Source organism: Mustela nivalis (assembly GCF_964662115.1).
Source record: "Mustela nivalis genome assembly, chromosome: 16".
In the NCBI taxonomy this organism is placed as follows: domain Eukaryota; kingdom Metazoa; phylum Chordata; class Mammalia; order Carnivora; family Mustelidae; genus Mustela; species Mustela nivalis.
In genome coordinates, this window is record NC_139035.1 from 16319200 (window position 1) to 16333213 (window position 14014).

The window sequence follows — 14014 nt, forward strand, 5'->3', positions numbered from 1 at the left end:
AGATCTGAAGGTTATGAAAATACTACCCAACAGTATTTGCTGGTATTTTCCAGTGTTTATATTCACTGCAGGTTACAGTTCTTTGTAAGGATTTTAACAAAAAAATGCAAAGAGAAGATTGTAATATACTGCAACACGACATCCTGAACAGACCTAAAATCTGAATTAATGAAAGTCATACCTGTTTCGACGACAAAGCTAAAATTAGGACATGCAAAGAAAATATTTTTGTTAAAAAAGTAACTGGATTGGGGTGCCTGGGTGGCTCAGTGGGTTAAAGCCTCTGCCTTCAGCTCGGGTTGTGATCCCAGGGTCCTGGGATCGAGCCCCAAGTCGGGCTCTCTGCTCAGCGGGGAGCCTGCTTCCTTTCCTCTCTCTGTCTGCCTCTCCGTCCACTTGTGATCTCTGTCTGTCAAATAAATAAATAAAATCTTTTTTTTTAAAGATTTTATTTATTTATTTGACAGACAGAGATCACAAGTAGGTAGAGAGGCAGGCAGAGAGAGAGAGAGAGAGAGAGGGAAGCAGGCTCCCTGCCAAGCAGAGAGCCTGATGCGGGACTCGATCTCAGGACGCTGAGATCATGACCTGAGCCAAAGGCAGTGGCTTAATCCACTGAGCCACCCAGGTGCCCCAATAAATAAAATCTTTAAAAAAAAAAAAAAAAAGTAACTGGATTTAGCACAAATCAAGTTTCGTGAAATATTGGCCTTTTTTTACATTACCATCAAAATATTCATTAATTCATCAAAGATATGAAGTTCTGATATGTTTCAGACACAGGGATAAACCCTATGGATAAACAAGAATATCATTCCTCTACCTCTACTCCAGCCTTGTGGACCCCCTTGCGGCTCTTCTTTCAACCCAGCACCCTCCCACAAAGTACCTTTGTGCTTACTAGTCCTTCTTTCTGGAACACTCTATCCCCAGATTTCTATACGGTTTGCCCTTACCTCCTTTAGGTCTTTGCTCAATCACTGCATTAGGTGAACTTTCCTTGGCAGCCTTATTAAAAATTGCAGTTTCATCCTCCCAACACTCTCTACCCCACTTCTTTTTTTTTTTTTTTTTAAGATTTTATTTATTTATTTGACAGACAGAGATCACAAGCAGGCAGGGAGGCAGGCAGAGAGAGAGGAAGAAGCAGGCTCCCCACCAGGCAGAGAGCCTGATGTGGGGCTCGATCCCTCCCCACCAGGCAGAGATCCTGATGTGGGACCCTGGGACCATGACCTGAGCCGAAGGCAGAGTCTTTAACTCACTGAGCCACCCAGGCACCCCTCTACCCCACTTCTTTGGCACTTATTGCTAACTGGCAATATATTTTACTCATTCGTTATATCATTTCTATATAAGTCCCAGGAAAGCAGGGATTTTTGTGTGTGAATACTGCTGTATTCCCCAGAGCTGGCTTGTAGTGAAATCTTTATTGAATAGATAAGTTAGTGAATGCATAAAAGACCCAGTCATTGTTCTTTAAGGCCTTAGGGAGTAAATGAATAAAGGCGATAATACATTACTGTGGATGAGTGATATGGAAAGGTCATGCTAGACAGAAGAAGTAGCATGAGTAAAGGCACAGGGGTATAAAAATAGCAAGCAATATTGCTTGTTTTCACTTGATAATAAGTAAGGTTCAGTAAACAAACAGCAGAGGGTAATTAACTGTTTTTCTCACCAACACAAGCTAAAAGTTGGAACATATATTAACCCACTCCTGAATGGAATACCTTGCTTAACAAAGACTGCATTATTTTGCAAATATTTAAAAGAAGAGAGCTCTTATAGCTCAGCGGCTTATTTGTATGTCACTAATCAAATTGGTAGTATTTACCTAGGACATAATCTTCTAGGCAACCTATGGTCTTTAATCCAACTCCTTAAGCCCATTAGTGGGATCCTGACACATAAGCAGATAAGCATGTAGAGACAGATATTAGACTATATTATCTAATTTGCATAATCTTGAAGTTCATTTGCCCACCTTCAAATACAATAACTAGCAGAATTATACTGAACACACACACCAAAAGAAGGACAGAGAAATCAGAACCCTGACTTTGGAGTCTTTATGAAATCTATATAACGAATGAAATTTAATGGAAAAAAAGCCCCACATCCTCAAGTTCTTGAGAAGTTAGATATTTCCAACTAAAAATTAAGAAAGATGTGATTAATTTTGAGACACCTCCCACCCCCACCTTTGTAGAGGCTGTTTGGATGGACTTAACTTTATCTAAGTAACAGATTTCTGGGGAAGTGTTTGTGGGTTTAGAAATTGATTTAATGGTAGAATCTTGTGTAATGCTGCTTATCATTATACGGATTCAAATACAAGGGCAAATCACATGCCATAAAGCAAAATAGGATTAAATAATTAAAGCCTAGTATACTCTTAGTTATTAGTCCTGAAGAGATTCCACTGTGCTTGATAAAATGAACCAAAGACTAGTATAAAAGATCAGCAGACTCAAGTAAGCAGGCAGTAATGGCTCACTTCTGCCCCACAGGTGAAACATTTTGGTTGTTGTTTTTGTTAATTTATTAGCAAATACATTAATGGTGCTGCAGATTATATATTAGTAAATACGAAGAAGTTTTAAAAAGTCATATTGTTATTTTGACTTGCTGAAAATTAATCAACAATGAACTATTAAATGCTGACTTATTAACATTTTAGGTCATGTAATATAATAAAAAGTCCACAGGCCAGGAAGTCTGCTATCATTCTTACAATCAAATAATTTAAATTTTAGTTGGAGAAATAGGATTAGGACTCGTGAGAAAAATTAGAAAACTAAATAACACAGGAAAATTAAGTACTAAATCTTGTGGTGCGCAATAACAATGGGATTTTTTTAGCTAGATATCCTTTCCATAAAAGTCTTCAGTTGAGCTCTGTTATTTTCCAGAAGGAGCCTTTTAAACACTGAATAACTTGTGTGAAACCTTGTATATTCAGATGGGTGTCCAAGTGGCTCCATCACACAGGTCTCCCAATACGGATGTATGTATCACCTGTTTATTTTTATTAAGGTTTAGCTGACACACAATGCTGTAGTCTGGGGCTTTTCTATCTACTAAAACACACAGCGCTCAGTATTCTTTAAATGAAAAGGGAGCTATTAGTCAATTGGCAGAAACTAATTTGTACTATTTGAGTGAGATCATTTTTTGGAAAGGACCCCTGAACTTGAAATTAAAATACTGAAAATTTTCTTATTCATCTCCATAATCTTTTCCTGGGCACAGTTACCGGGTTGAAGAATAAAGGGTCCAGAAAGTAAAAACATAACTAACACATTGTGCCTTCATAGAATGTAACTTCTTTATATGAAAAATGAGGCCTGGGGGACCTGGGGACGCAGTGGGTTAAACCTCTGACTCTTGATTTGGGCCTTAGTTCCGATTCAGGGTCATGGGATGGAACCCAAGACGGTTTCAAAGCTCACTGCAAAGTCTGCTTAAGTTTCTCTCTCTTCAGGGTGCCTGGGTGGCTCAGTGGGTTAAGCCTCTGCCTTCAGCTCGGGTCATGATCTCAGGATCCTGGGATCGAGCCCCGCGTTGGGCTCTCTGCTCGGCGGGGAGCCTGCTTCCCCTTCTCTCTCTGCCTGCCTCTCTACTTTTGATCTCTCTCTCTCTTTAAAATAAATAAAATCTTAAAAAAAAAAAAAGTTTCTCTCTCCTTTTCCTCTGCTCCTCACCCGCCCCCATCATGATCTCTCTCTAAAATAAATAAATATATCAGAAAGAAAGGGAGGGAGAGAGAGAGAGGAAGGGAGGGAGGGGCAAGGAAGGAAAGAAGAAAAGAAGGAAGGAAATGGATGGATGGATGGATGTGGCCTGTGGGTCTGAACTACTTAGACCAATCCGTAGGTGGTGTAAGATTCCAGGTGGCAGTCATCTTGCAGGGCACTGGTGGAGTGGAGGTGTAATATACACATTGACCACATGATGGCAATACAGAGCCAGGTTTCTTTACAGCCAGTGTGACAAATTTGCTGATTACCTTTGTCTTTTGGGTCTTCCTGTTTAGGAAAGACATGCATCTTGCACAAGGAATGAAACAACTGTTTATATAATTATATCTTTATTTTAAACAGAAGCTAAATCCTAATTTTGTTTCTTCTTTGAACTTAGAACTCAAGAACTGAGAGTGAAGAGGAAAACAGGCTTTGTTAAGATGTGCTTGGTTAGAAAAAATGTTCTAACAAGTACACTTGCTATTCTGAATGTCACAATAAGAAATAGAGGTTATAGAGTATAGAGCAAGATAAATTTAGCTCTGAATCTATGTCACTACCCCCTCTTGATTGTTGTTGGTTGTTGTTATTGCTTTTGTTGAATTTTCTTTTCTTGAAGAAAAAATTTTTTGCACCTCACCCTGTTCTTCCAAATATTTGGAGGAACTTTAAGGTTAAATTGACATTCTAGGAGCACGTGGGTGGCTCAGTCAGTTCAGCATCAGACTCTTGATTTCAGCTCAGGTCATGAGCTCAGGATCCTGAGCTCGAACCCCTTGTTGGACTCGCCTTGGAGCGGGCATAAGAGTCTCACTCTCCCTCTCTCTGGCCCCTCCCTCCTGCTCTCTCTCTCCCTCTCTCTCTCTCTCTCAAAATTTAAAAAATAAAAAAGAGAGGCCAAACTCCTTTTTTTTATTTTTTTTATTTTTTTTTTTTTTAAAGATTTTATTTATGTACTCGACAGACAGAGATCACAAGCAGGCAGAGAGGCAGGCAGAGAGAGAGAGGGAAGCAGGCTCCCTGCTGAGCAGAGAGCCCGATGTGGGGCTCGATCCCAGGACCCTGGGATCATGACCCGAGCCGAAGGCAGAGGCTTTAACCCACTGAGCCACCCAGGCGCCCCAGGCCAAACTCCTTTTAAAAATTGACATTCTATGGGGCGCCTGGGTGGCTCAGGGGGTTAATTCCTCTGCCTTTGGCTCAGGTCATGATCTCAGGGTCCTGGATTGAGCCCCGCATCAGGCTCTCTGCTCAAGCGGGGAGCCTGCTTCCTCCTCTCTCTGCCTGCCGCTCTGCCTGCTTGTGATCTCTGTCAAATAAATAAGCTCTGTCTGCTTGTAATCTCTGTCAAATAAATAAATAAAACCTTTAAAAATTGACATTCTAAAAATCTTGGGGTGACTGGGTGGCTCAGTGGGTTAAAGCCTCTGCCTTCAGCTCAAGTCATGACACCAGGATCCTGGGATCGAGCCCCACATCAGGCTCTCTGCCCCGCAGGGAGTCTGCTTCCCTCTCTCTTTGCCTGCCTCTCTGCCTACTTGTGATCTCTCTGTCAAATAAATAAATAAAATCTTTTTTAAAAAATTGACATTCTAAAATACACAATAAAAGATAAATATTTAGTATATGTTTATTACAGTTTAAAAGTCTCAGGAAGTGAAAATGTACCAAAATCAGAATTTTCATACGCTACATTTTCTTTACATTTACATTTATCAATAGATCCCACTGTTGTTGATCTTAGTGTTCACAGCTGAGCATCACTTTGAAAGAAACTGTGACTTTGATGAATTCTATGCCATTTATGCTTGAAAGAGTTGGTAAGACGTTAGTAATCAAAAACCAAGAATGAGTTTCATCATCAAGAAAATCTGGTCAGGCAGACACAATCACATTAAACAGTTTTGTTTATATTACCTTAAAATAGAGAATAACATTCAAGTAGGTTCTCTTTTTTTCTTTTCTTTTACAATTTATTTATTTATTTGTGAGTGGTGGGAAGTCGGTGGGAAGGGACTAAGGAAGAGGGGGAATCTCAAGCAGACTCTGCTCTCTACCTTGACATTGGTCCCACTACCCTGAGGTCATGGGTCTGAGCCAAAATTGAGTCAGATGCTTAACTGACAGAGCCATCAGATGCTCCAAGATTGTAAGTTTTTAATTTCCAGCTCTTGAAATGTCAAATGACCGTGTATACCTTTAGGCCATTATTCTGACAATAGAATTAAACCTCTCTTCCTGATCCCCAAAATGAGTCAAGCAAATAACAATCTTTATTTATTTACTTTTAAGATTTTATGTATTTATTTGACAGAGATCACAAGTAGGCAGAGAGGCAGGCAGGGAGAGAGGAGGAAGCAGACTCCCTGCTGAGCAGAGAGCCCGATGCAGGACTCCTTCCCAGGACCCTGAGACCATGACCAAGGCAGAGGCTTTAACCCATTGAGCCACCCAGGCACCCCGCAATCTTTATTTATTAAAGTGCATCCGTGTTGCTCAGAAATAGCAGCACTGTAAACCTTACTAACAAGATTCCATCATACACTTGTGTATGTACAGACATGTCACTGGCGCTTATAATTGGTCTGAATATTGATGTTCCTGCTTCTGATTTTTTTTTCATGATGGCAAAAGTTTTTTAAATCAATTGTTTATTGATTGTTTAAATCAATTGTTTATTATTGACAATTATAATAATTGTTATTATTAACATTTTGAAATGTACAGAAAATTGAAAGAATAGTAAATAATCACCGAACTTTCTATCCCCTGGATTCAACAATTATTAAAAGTTTTCCAAATTTGCTTTATCTATTTATGATCTATGATTTTTTGATGAACCATTTGAGAAGAAGTCACAGACATTGTGGTACTTCAAAACCTAAGTACTATAGCATGAATCTTGTAAAAATAAAAAAATTCCAGTATAAAACCATAACGCCACTATCATAGTTAAGAAAATGAAGAAATATCAATAATCATGTAGTCCTTTGTATTCAAAATTTCCTATTTTTTTCCAAAAAGGCTTTAAACACACATATGCTCAAATTACTTAAAACTAAAACACCTGGGGCACCTGGGTGTCTCAGTCAGTTAAACATTGGCCTTCAGCCCAGCTCATGATGCCAGGGTCCTGGGATTGAGTCCTACATCCGGCTCCTTGCTCAGCAGGGAGTCTGCTTCTCCCTCTCCCTCTGCCTCCCCCCACCACCCATGCTCTCTCTCTCTCAAATAAATAAATAAAATCTTTTTTAAAAAAGCTAAAATACACGGATATATATGTATTATATGTATATTAGCATATGAAATCCAGAGCTCAGGTCCGAAAGGTTCGGTCAAAAAAAATCAGAGCACTTTATAGTGAAGGTGAACAATCAGCAAGAATTTATGGACAACTGATCACATGCTAATTACCATTTCTGATTCTCTGAGTGTAAGGGTATATAGAAGCATCAAAGGCGTTGGGCCTATATTTGTGCTGAGTATAAGCAAAAGCATAACATATCAGCAGAAGTTTCCTGCAATTTTCTTTTTAATTGACAGGCTTTGTAAATGATTCAAAGAATCTCAATTTCATATAAAATATCAAGAAGGTAAAAATAAAGTCTATTTGTGATATTTTATCCTAAATATGTAATTTGTTCTTTTCTGACTTCTAAACCGTAAAATAGCTTTCATGTAATAGTTATCTTGCATAGACCATAATTTTTTTGCAAGGGCATATTATCAGTCATAAGTAAAGATAATATTTGAATTATTTTGGTTACATTAAGTTGTCATGCTCTTTTGCTTTTAATAATAAGGTCTGTTTCATTTTGTGTTTCTGTGCATGGTACAGGGTGAGTTGTTTATGGATGGACATAAGACAGAGAAAGAAGGGATGAGTGAGAGAGAAGTCTTGAGTTGCACACAACCCCAAACATGGACTGGAGGACAAGAAAGGTGCACACAAAAGAGAGGTGAACCATTATATAATCGAGCACTACATAATATACTGAGGAATTCAGAAAAGAGAAAGGTCAGCAAAGACATCAGAAGCTGCCAGAGCTTCCTGAAGATGGGAGTTGAGCCTTAAGGGATGGTCAGATTTGAATAGGAAACAGCAAGAAGGGCTCTACTGGTGAGTGAAACCATGTGAGGAAAGCCATATGGCACACTTGGAAGACAGTGGTTTGGGTAAAGGAAATTGATTGAGAAGCAGGGAGGGAGAAAGAAAGTTAGGGGTGGGGCGCCTGGGTGGCTCGTGGGTTAAAGCTCTACCTTCAGTTCAGGTCATGATCCCAGGGTCCTGGGATCGAGCCCCGCACCTGCACCTTCGGGCTCTCTGCTCAGGAGGGTGCCTGCTTCCCCTCTTTCTCTCTCTGCCTGCTTGTGATCTCGGTCTGTCAAATAAATAAATAAAAATCTTAAAAAAAAAAAAAAAGAAAAAGAAAGTGAGGGGTAAAACAAACCTCATAGTTCCCTAGGGTAAAGGGTCTCTTCTTCAATTTGTACCCTGCTTTGTTCCAGAACTAATCTTAGGTAGATATGACAATCACTGTAGAAATGTAAGACTGGAATTCTGAATCAAAAATGGGTGGTTAGATTGGCTTAATGAAGGGAGTTGAGAGTAGAGAGAAATGGACGAAGTTGACATTAAGTCAATGGCTATAACCCGTTTATTGACGTGGCATTCTGCTGACCATGGTTTTCCCTCCTTTTCCTCTCTTTTCCTTTTGTTCATCATAATATTCTTGGGACTTCACGGCTGACTATTGTCTAGGATAAAATCTTATTAACCGAAAATATATTGAAGTATTTCATAGTTATCCAAAGCATCTATTACAACTGAGTAATTAAAATAAATGTATTTTAGTAGCTTCCTACGAAAGCCTTTACAATCTATCTGGAGCCCAATCTTGGCCTTCCTGACAGATCTACCCTGGCAGGTGCACCCCCAAAAGAATTCCCCTTAGGGGGCACCATTTATCCATCAGAGAACTCTGCCCCATTAACACTAAAGGTGTTAGCTAGTCTGTTAGTAGGACTGGACATGGAGAACTTACTGCTGATATCAATTAGAACAGGATAGGTTATATGGCAGTACCAATACCCCCTAAACTTCAATGACTTTATCCCATAAATCTGTGATTTTACCCACACTCTGTTTCTCTGCTCAGCAGAGTCATCAGAGACCCATTCTGACAGGACCCATTTTGACACCTTCTTCCACAATTTCTAAAGCAGCAATAAAGGAAAAAGTTACAAAATTGTGCCCTGGTTCTGAAAGGTTTCACTGAGGAGTGACAAATCACTTCTAACCCATTTCATCAGCCAAAGTTACGTGGTCATAACCTAACTTCAAAGGGGGCAGAGGTACAATCCTACTATGTTCTTGGAAAGAGATGAATGCTAGACTATTCATGAACGTCCCAATGACTTTCACCACCTTACTCTTTTTTTTCCCTTTCTTCTTCCCTACCTTTTGTGACAACATATTATTTAATGAAAAACTCCCCGCTAGTGTAGGGTCACTCACTGAATAAGAGATTTGCTACCTCATGCACATTATACCTTTGAAAATACATTCTATGTAGTATTTTACAGTATTAGAATACAATTTCTGCAAATACTGCCCAATTCAGAGACCATCTGTAAGTTTATGGAAACTATTAGCTGTAGTGAACATAATTGCACTGAATCACATGTCTGCAGTATCTTCCTTTTTTCCATGGAAACCGGGAGACATTTTGCAATTTATCAACAAGTGTGTTGCCAGATTAGTACTGAAGGCTTGCTTCCAACTCATTGTGTTTGTCAAGACACGGTCCAATTATCCCTAATGCATAGAAGAAATAGCTGTATATTTTCCACCGTGCCTCTCAGACTTCAATAGTTGGCTAAGTATTGGTCAATGTGTTACACCATCACCATCCAGGAGGGTCAGTGGAAAGTTCTCTGTTTTCAGTGACAAGCATGCCTTAGCAGTTTGGAAGAATTAGTTATCTGATACCTTATAGTATGTTAAGGGCATTGGCGTTGGCGTAGAAAGAGCTTTGCACATGCTTGTTACCTATCTCAACTATGTTTACTTATTTTCTATTTTTTAATTGATTTCCTATTTCGTTTTGCACTTTGCCGCCTGCCCATTTTTAATTTCTCTCCCTTGGAATTCCCTTGAAACATGATTACATGTTGATGGAAGTGTCATAGGGGAAGACTAGTAAGATCCCACTTTGAGTTGTTTTTCCAGAAGAGCAAAAGTTAGGTTTGCCTGGGATGGCTCCTGGCACATGATGCCCCCCAAATACTATTGGATTAATAAACAAGGGAATGACCAATAGATAGAGAAGACATTATTGGCTTACCTACACGGTAGTTCTCTATGATTCTTTTGACCAATGGCAAAAACTGTAAGGTGCTGGACTGGAATGAGAGATGGAGAAAACTTCTCTTATTTTTTTTTTTTTTTTTTTATTTTTTTTTTTTTATTTTTTTTTTTTTAACTTTTTATTTTTTATAAACATATATTTTTATCCCCAGGGGTACAGGTCTGTGAATCACCAGGTTTACACACTTCACAGCACTCACCAAAGCACATACCCTCCCCAATGTCCATAATCCCACCCCCTTCTCCCAAACCCCCTCCCCCCAGCAACCCTCAGTTTGTTTTGTGAGATTAAGAGTCACTTATGGTTTGTCTCCCTCCCAATCCCATCTTGTTTCATTTATTCTTCTCCTACCCACTTAAGCCTCCATGTTGCATCACCACTTCCTCATATCAGGGAGATCATATGATAGTTGTCTTTCTCTGCATGACTTATTTCGCTAAGCATGATACGCTCTAGTTCCATCCACGTTGTCGCAAATGGCAAGATTTCATTTCTTTTGATGGCTGCATAGTATTCCATTGTGTATATATACCACATCTTCTTGATCCATTCATCTGTGGATGGACATCTAGGTTCTTTCCATAGTTTGGCTATTGTGGACATTGCTGCTATAAACATTCGGGTGCATGTGCCCCTTTGGATCACTACATTTGTATCTTTAGGGTAAATACCCAATAGTGCAATTGCTGGGTCATAGGGCAGTTCTATTTTCAACATTCTGAGGAACCTCCATGCTGTTTTCCAGAGTGGCTGCACCAGCTTGCATTCCCACCAACAGTGTAGGAGGGTTCCCCTTTCTCCACATCCTCGCCAGCATCTGTCATTTCCTGACTTGTTGATTTTAGCCATTCTGACTGGTGTGAGGTGATATCTCATTGTGGTTTTGATTTGTATTTCCCTGATGCCGAGTGATATGGAGCACTTTTTCATGTGTCTGTTGGCCATCTGGATGTCTTCTTTGCAGAAATGTCTGTTCATGTCCTCTGCCCATTTCTTGATTGGATTATTTGTTCTTTGGGTGTTGAGTTTGCTAAGTTCTTTATAGATTCTGGACACTAGTCCTTTATCTGATATGTCGTTTGCAAATATCTTCTCCCATTCTGTCAGTTGTCTTTTGATTTTGTTAACTGTTTCCTTTGCTGTGCAAAAGCTTTTGATCTTGATGAAATCCCAATAGTTCATTTTTTCCCTTGCTTCCCTTGCCTTTTGCGTTGTTCCTAGGAAGATGTTGCTGCGGCAGAGGTCGAAGAGGTTGCTGCCTGTGTTCTCCTCAAGGATTTTGATGGATTCCTTTCGCACATTGAGGTCCTTCATCCATTTTGAGTCTATTTTTGTGTGTGGTGTAAGGAAATGGTCCAATTTCATTTTTCTACATGTGGCTGTCCAATTTTCCCAGCACCATTTATTGAAGAGGCTGTCTTTTTTCCATTGGACATTCTTTCCTGCTTTGTCGAAGATGAGTTGACCATAGATTTGAGGGTCTATTTCTGGGCTCTCTATTCTGTTCCATTGATCTATGTGTCTGTTTTTGTGCCAGTACCATGCTGTCTTGATGATGACAGCTTTGTAATAGAGCTTGAAGTCCGGAATTGTGATGCCACCAACGTTGGCTTTCTTTTTCAATATCCCTTTGGCTATTCGAGGTCTTTTCTGGTTCCATATAAATTTTAGCATTATTTGTTCCATTTCTTTGAAAAAGATGGATGGTACTTTGATAGGAATTGCATTAAATGTGTAGATTGCTTTAGGTAGCATAGACATTTTCACAATATTTATTCTTCCAATCCAGGAGCATGGAACATTTTTCCATTTCTTTGTGTCTTCCTCAATTTCTTTCATGAGTACTTTATAGTTTTCTGAGTATAGATTCTGTGTCTCTTTGGTTAGGTTTATTCCTAGGTATCTTATGGTTTTGGATGCAATTGTAAATGGGATTGACTCCTTAATATCTCTTTCTTCTGTCTTGCTGTTGGTGTAGAGAAATGCAACTGATTTCTGTGCATTGATTTTATATCCTGACACTTTACTGAATTCCTGTATAAGTTCTAGCAGTTTTGGAGTGGAGTCTTTTGGGTTTTCCACATATAGTATCATATCATCTGCGAAGAGTGATAATTTGACTTCTTCTTTGCCGATTTGGATGCCTTTAATTTCCTTTTGTTGTCTGATTGCTGAGGCTAGGACCTCTAGTACTATGTTGAATAGTAGTGGTGATAATGGACATCCCTGCCGTGTTCCTGACCTTAGTGGAAAAGCTTTCAGTTTTTCTCCATTGAGAATGATATTTGCGGTGGGTTTTTCATAGATGGCTTTGATGATATTGAGGTATGTGCCCTCTATCCCTACACTTTGAAGAGTTTTGATCAGGAAGGGATGCTGTACTTTGTCAAATGCTTTTTCAGCATCTATTGAAAGTATCATATGGTTCTTGTTCTTTCTTTTATTGATGTGTTGTATCACATTGACTGATTTGCGGATGTTGAACCAACCTTGCAGCCCTGGAATAAATCCCACTTGGTCATGGTGAATAATCTTTTTAATGTACTGTTGAATCCTATTGGCTAGTATTTTGTTGAGTATTTTCGCATCTGTGTTCATCAAGGATATCGGTCTATAGCTCTCTTTTTTGGTGGGATCCTTGTCTGGTTTTGGGATCAAGGTGATGCTGGCCTCATAAAATGAGTTTGGAAGTTTTCCTTCCATTTCTATTTTTTGGAACAGTTTCAGGAGAATAGGAATTAGTTCTTCTTTAAATGTTTGGTAGAATTCCCCCGGGAAGCCATCTGGCCCTGGGCTTTTGTTTGTTTGGAGATTTTTAATGACTGTTTCAATCTCCTTACTGGTTATGGGTCTGTTCAGGCTTTCTATTTCTTCCTGGTTCAGTTGTGGTAGTTTATATGTTTCTAGGAATGCATCCATTTCTTCCAGATTGTCAAATTTATTGGCGTAGAGTTGCTCATAATATGTTCTTATAATAGTTTGTATTTCTTTGGTGTTAGTTGTGATCTCTCCTCTTTCATTCATGATTTTATTTATTTGGGTCCTTTCTCTTTTCTTTTTGATAAGTCGGGCCAGGGGTTTATCAATTTTATTAATTCTTTCAAAGAACCAGCTCCTACTTTCGTTGATTTTTTCTATTGTTTTTTTGGTTTCTATTTCATTGATTTCTGCTCTGATCTTTATGATTTCTCTTCTCCTGCTGGGCTTAGGGTTTCTTTCTTGTTCTTTCTCCAGCTCCTTTAGGTGTAGGGTTAGGTTGTGTACCTGAGACCTTTCTTGTTTCTTGAGAAAGGCTTGTACCGCTATATATTTTCCTCTCAGGACTGCCTTTATTGTGTCCCACAGATTTTGAACTGTTGTATTTTCATTATCATTTGTTTCCATGATTTTTTTCAATTCTTCTTTAATTTCCCGGTTGACCCATTCATTCTTTAGAAGGATACTGTTTAGTCTCCATGTATTTGGGTTCTTTCCAAACTTCCTTTTGTGGTTGAGTTCTAGCTTTAGAGCATTGTGGTCTGAAAATATGCAGGGAATGATCCCAATCTTTTGATACCGGTTGAGTCCTGATTTAGGACCGAGGATGTGATCTATTCTGGAGAATGTTCCATGTGCACTAGAGAAGAATGTGTATTCTGTTGCTTTGGGATGAAATGTTCTGAATATATCTGTGATGTCCATCTGGTCCAGTGTGTCATTTAAGGCCTTTATTTCCTTGCTGATCTTTTGCTTGGATGACCTGTCCATTTCAGTGAGGGGAGTGTTAAAGTCCCCTACTATTATTGTATTGTTGTTGATGTGTTTCTTTGATTTTGTTATTAATTGGTTTATATAGTTGGCTGCTCCCACGTTGGGGGCATAGATATTTAAAATTGTTAAATCTTCTTGTTGGACAGA